Genomic DNA, 6,370 nt, shown 5'->3' with positions numbered 1-6,370 from the left:
ATGGAACAACCTGAGGGTTTTATAGTTCCAGGACAAGAAAGGAAAGTCTGTAAATTGGTGAAATCATTGTATGGCCTAAAACAAGCACCAAAGCAGTGGCATGAAAAGTTTGATAATGCAATGATTACCAATGGTTTTAAGATCAATGAATGTGATAAATGTGTCTACATTAAAGAGACGACAAATGGCTATGTCATTTTGTGTCTTTACGTAGATGACATACTAATTGTTGGTAGTGATGATAAAATAATCAAATCTACCAAGTATATGTTGAATTCAAGATTTGACATGAAAGATATGGGACCTACTGATATGATTTTAGGAATTAAAATCACAAGAACATCAGAAGGTCTTATTTTAAACCAGTCACACTATGTGGACAAGATTCTTGAAAAATTCAACATGAATGATTCTGGTATTACTAGAACACCATTAGACAATAGCCTTCATCTTTCCAAGAATAGAGGAGAGGGTATTTCTCAAGTAGAGTACTCTAGAGTTGTTGGAAGTTTAATGTACTTAATGAGTTGTACTAGACCAGACATTGCCTATACGGTTGGTAAATTAAGTAGATATACAAGCAATCCAAGTGCTGACCATTGGAAAGCAATAGTGAGAGTATTCAGGTACTTACGATATACTCGGAATTATGGCCTGCATTATACCAGATACCCAGCTGTTCTGGAAGGATATAGTGATGCGAACTGGATATCTGATATAAAAGACTCAAAATCTACTAGTGGATATGTATTCACACTAGCAGGAGCAGCCGTATCTTGAAAATCCTGTAAACAAACTGTTATAGCCAGATCCACAATGGAATATGAATTTATAGCATTAGATAAATGTGGTGAAGAGGCTGAATGGCTACGCCATTTCTTAGAGGATATTCCAAAATGGCAAAAATCTGTGCCACCAATAAGTATACATTGTGATAGTCAATCTGCGATTGGAAGAGCACATAGTAATATGTATAATGGTAAGTCTAGACATATACGTCGTAGACATAATACCATTAGACAACTACTCTCAACAGGAATTATCTCTATTGACTACGTAAAGTCAAGGGATAATATTGCGGATCCGCTAACCAAAGGGTTAAACAGAGAGTTAGTTGAGAAATCGACAAGAGGAATGGGACTGAAGCCCATGAAAGAATAAGTTGGTAAAAAGGAAACCCAACCTAGTTGACTGGAGATCCCAAGATCTAGGTTCAAAGGGATAACCTAATTATATAAACTTAGTGATGTCACTGTGGGGGTTATCCCTAAAACCATTCCTATATAAAATAACAGTAATATTGTAATGGAAAGGATAGCATTTTGCTTTAATGATTCTTAAGTGGAGTAAACAAATTACTCAAAACTAAGTAATCACCTATGTGAGAGAGAAGCGGGGCCGCTTCAAAGGAGAATTATTTAAGGGCTAAATTCTTTAGAAACTCTTGCAGAACCAGGTTGATGTTCATGGCCAAAACGAACATAACTATGAGAACTGAACAAACGTTTAGATGATTCATGTGTGAAGTGTATGGTTCATTTACATAAGAAAGCTGGACAGTTCAAGGACATCATGTCTACTGGACAACTAGTAAAGTAAATATACTTTCACAAGGGAAGGTTCAAAGGGTAATACCTACCTATCCTATGCAGGTTTCAATTGTTGAACACTATCACAGAGTCAAAACTAAAACAATTTTCATTCATGTGGGGGATTGTTGGAAATATGGGATAAATTGATGGGTGAATGAATGAGAAATTGATGCTCAAAGAACACCCTTGAGTTGGAAGTGGGAAGTGGAAAAACACTATTCCCACATCGGAAAAGAAAGAAGGCTATGGAGTGCTTTATATACAGTTACACTTATTTGAAGTGGTAATTATCATAGTACAAACTCTCTGCCTCGCGCGCAGGCGCAGGGGGGGTGCAAATCCGACGCCCGACAAGTTGAAACTTGGGCGCGAGCGCACATCCCGCGTACACGATTGCAGGACCGAAAAGTGGGCCTCGCGACGAGCCCAATTTTGCCTTCTGATTTATTTTTTTCAACTCAAACTGTTACGAATTTCGTAACGTGCGGCAGATTTAATCAACCGTTATTCCCATGCGTATTGATTTTATAACGGCAGATTTAATCGTCCGTTATTCGTATTGATTTTATAACGGCAGATTTAATCGTCCGTATTGATTTTATAACGGCAGAATTAATCGTCCGTTATTCGTATTGATTTTGTAACGACAGATTTAATCGGCCGTTATTATTCCCGAATTGCTCTCCCCTTTGTTCCTTTTTATCGAAATCATTCTTCCTCTAGTTTTACGCTCTCTCTGCATTTGCACTGTTTTACGGTAGTGTTCATTTCGAGTTTGTTCAAGTTCGCCGGAAGCTTGAAAGTGCCGTGCTCTCTTCTTCGCTGTCAACCGTTGTATCCTGGGAGACAGACGTTCACGAAACCTCGGTCGCGTACTGGAGGGAATGAATCTGTTTTAAGGAAACTGTGTCAAACACGGGCCTCGGTATTCATTTGTATCGATTCCAACTTTGTTATTGCAATTTCGTTTCTTTACAATTCTGTATTGTTTGTAATATTTATGCTAATGCCGATTTGAATTTTCGTAACATCAACATCACTACGTTGTTCTTCTGTTTTCTTTAGTTAGTGTTGTTTCCTGGAATGTGCTTTGATATGCTTGTTTGAGTGCCGTTTTCATGATGAGATATGCTTTTTCCTGGAAAATTGTCCAAAAAGTCCAAAACCTATTGTACTTTTGTCAATTAAATCTTAAATCTTTTAATTTTGCAATTGAGTTCTAAACTTTTTAATGTTTTGCCAATTGAATCAATCTGACGTGGATGCCGGCCGGCCGTCCTACGTGGCACGACAAGTGATGACGAGGACAATTTTAAACGATTTTTTTTTAAAATTTTTCATTGGCTTGGGCAAGGGATGCCTGGGCTTGGGCTGGACTGCCGTGCCATGTAGGAGGCCCGGTGTCCACATTAACGATTTTCGGCCAAAATTAGCTGATTGAATCGATTGGCAAAACGTGAAAAGATTTAAAACTCAATTGGTAAAATTGAAAAGTTTGAGCTTGCATTGATGAGCGTGCAATAAATTTATGACTTTTTAAGATAATTTTCCCTGCTTTTTCGTATGCTTTCGGAATCCCTTTTTAATATTATTAATGTTGTTGTACGCTAGTGGTACTTTAGATATCTTTGTTAGTGAAAAAAGACAAACAATCAGTTGAAAGTTTTGCCATTAAAGTTTTTCTCCTTTAGCAAATTGAAAGAAATGGGAAAGAAGTAACTTGGAAACTTCACGATGACTGACTCGAAGAAGAATGATTTTGACTTTGCCTCATTTAACTCTCTAGATTTCATGAGAAATGGGGATGACCGGATGGGCAATCTCTAAATATGTGTCCGATTTTTTTAATGCAATTCACGAAACTTTTCTTGTTTAATTTAGTCTCCGAACTTTTAGAATTACACTAAATAGGATTCTTTCGTAAAGTTTTGCCAATTTAGATCGCCGAGTCAGCAATGTGGGTCCTAGTCAGCTCAATTAAAATGACTTTCTTTTTCACAAGAAGACCTTCTTCCCTCAATTAATAAAAAGCGAAGAGGCAAATTGGAAATAACACGCACACGGTAATGACTAGAAGAAGAATGATTTTGACTTTGCCTCCTTTTACTCCCTATATATTTCATATAAAAAAAAAGGGATAGTATGCATAATCTCTGGATTTTGGTTCGACTTTTGGTGTAACCCATGATTTTTTTTTTTGGGTTCAATTTAGTTCTCGAACTTTTAGGACCGCACTCAATATAAGCCTTCCGTAAAGTGCAATGCCATGCGATGTGTATTTTGCCGAAGTGGATCGCCAAGTTAGCAGTGTGGGTCCAGAGAGATGATGTGTAAAGCCAGCTCAACTAAAATGATTTTTTTTCCCATAAAATTACTTATTTTCCCCATCTTTTATTTTTCTTCTTCTTCTTCCTCCTTCCTCTCAACCAACATTACCGGCCATCCCACCACCATCGTCACCGACGTAGTTCCGTTGTCATTACTTGCCATCACAAGCCTCATCGCTCAACCTTAGATTTGATTCACACTTAAGTCATGTGTTTATGTATGGGAAAAGTATCAAAAAGTGCCAAACCCATTATATTTATACCAATTTAGTCATAAACCTTTGAATTGAACAAATTTAGTCATAAATCTTTTTATATTGGTACCAATTTAGTTCATCCGACTAATTTAAGCCGGAAAGCGCTGATGTGGACGTTGGCCGTCCTACGTGGCATAGCTGGCAGATGGCCGGCGCTAACGTATTTTAAATAATATTTTAATAATTTTTTGAATTTTTGAATTTTTTTCCTTTTTTCCCTTTCTGTTTTTTTCCCTTCTTTTTCCATTGTCCTGTAGCCAGTCACCGGCCATGGCCAAGTACTAGCCACAGGCGAGGGTCACCCTTGCCATAGTCGGCGAGGGTGGCCCTCACCCAGGCTGGAGGGTCTAGCCCTCGCTAGAGCCAGTGTAGGCAACCCTCGTCAAAGGCTGTGAGGGTGACCTTGGCTCAGGTTGCGAGGGTGAGCCTTCTCTAGATCTGGGGAGGGCTGCGACGCCCTTGCCTGTGGCCTGTTGCCTGTTGCCGGCCATGGTCGAGTATCGGCCATAGGCAAAAGGAAAGAGAAGGAAAAAAAATAAAGGAAAAAGAAAAAAGAAAAAAAGGAAAAAATTTAAAATATTAATAAAAATTCAAAAAATTATTAAAATATTGTTAAAAATGTCCACGTTAGTATTGGTCGTCTGCCAACTAGGCCATATAGGATGCCCGGCGTCCACGTTAGTAATTTCCGGCTTAAATTGTCCGGATGGACTGAATTGGTATCAATGAGAAAATGGTTATGACTAAATTGATTCAATTAAAAGGTTTATGACTGAATTGGTACCGAATCAATGAGTTTAGGGCTTTTATGCTACTTTTCCCGTCCGTGCATTTATCCCATAACAAAACATACTACTAACATTTCCTATATTAACGCAACGAGGTTGAGTTGAGGAATCAAGCTGCTTTATAGCAAAAACCATCAAAATCTCCGTTAATAAGGAAGGGAAAGAGCCGATAACAAAAAAATCAGGTACACCCCTGCGACAATTCAAGGCCATTATGGCTGCATTATGCTAATATTGTGAGCCGGATGATGACACTTTTGACTATGTCTGTCATTTCTCCTCCTATCCACTCTCTCGGTTGACGCACCTTACTATCATTTTCTCATGCAAGTCATGCAGAAACATCTTCGCAACCATGCAATAAGACAAATTGAGCGCGATGGTAATGATGCCTATTCCATCCAGAACGTAAATCTAGCGATTTGGGCTGAATCCGAGACGAAAACGTACAGCAACGCGGTTTGGGAGAGGGAGAAAATGAGGATGGGACTTGTCACACGTGGTGGCGCACTACTAACCCACCACTACCTCCAATTTCCCGACTTTTCTCGGTTTCGCACGACTTGTGTTTGACTTATGACGTCGATGCAGGCAAAGTGTCCTATTAGTGGCACGGTTCCAAGTCCTATCATATGTATGGTAAGATTCAGATTCTAAAAATTGAGAAATCAATTATGACAAAAAGGTTCTATTAAGAATACAGATGGAACTTAAATAAACTATGAAACCGACCCTGAAACATGTGATATGATAGATTTTAGGTTTCAAAAAATATAGGGTAGGTTTTATGATTCAAAATTTTGGGAATCAATTCCGACGGGTAGATTATAGGTGGAACCAAGATTGGCCCTCGGACCGCTTACCCTTAGCATGCACCGAGTCAGCCTCCACTGCAGCAAAAGCAAAAAGCTTGTCGTTCTGTGAAGAAAGGTCAAGATGGTTTTGTGTTAACCTGGTTCTCTTTGAGGATGGCTCATGTGGGAGTGAATGTTTCTTTAGTTTTTGGCCGTCGACCATGGGGTCAATGGCACGTAGTTGCTTGGAAAAATCACTGAGACACTCCGCAAAACGCGTATACTGAGATTTGCAAATGTGTACTCGTTACGGAATCCCCACTTCAACTTTTACGTAATCCGAAACATTGAAAATTCTCGAATCATCTTTACCTTGACGTTTTGCCTCTTTCTTAATCAATGAAAACCCCAAATAGTATCCCTTACTTTTAAATTTTGGACGGTATTGTAAGTTTATATTAAGAGGTATCCCTTAGCCAAGGGTACTCCGTGGATCATTGATTGGTTAAGAGGTATCTCATCACATAGTAAGAGCCGAAACTCCGACCGGGGCTACCTTGCCTGTCCAGGTATATATAACTGGTGGGCTGACACGTCTGCGTTTCTTAATTT

The sequence above is a fragment of the Syzygium oleosum genome, unplaced genomic scaffold (genome assembly GCF_021117445.2).
Source record: "Syzygium oleosum isolate NSW1041296 unplaced genomic scaffold, Sole_v2.1 Sole_v2.11, whole genome shotgun sequence".
Lineage (NCBI taxonomy): Eukaryota > Viridiplantae > Streptophyta > Magnoliopsida > Myrtales > Myrtaceae > Syzygium > Syzygium oleosum.
This window is presented reverse-complemented; position numbering follows the sequence as displayed.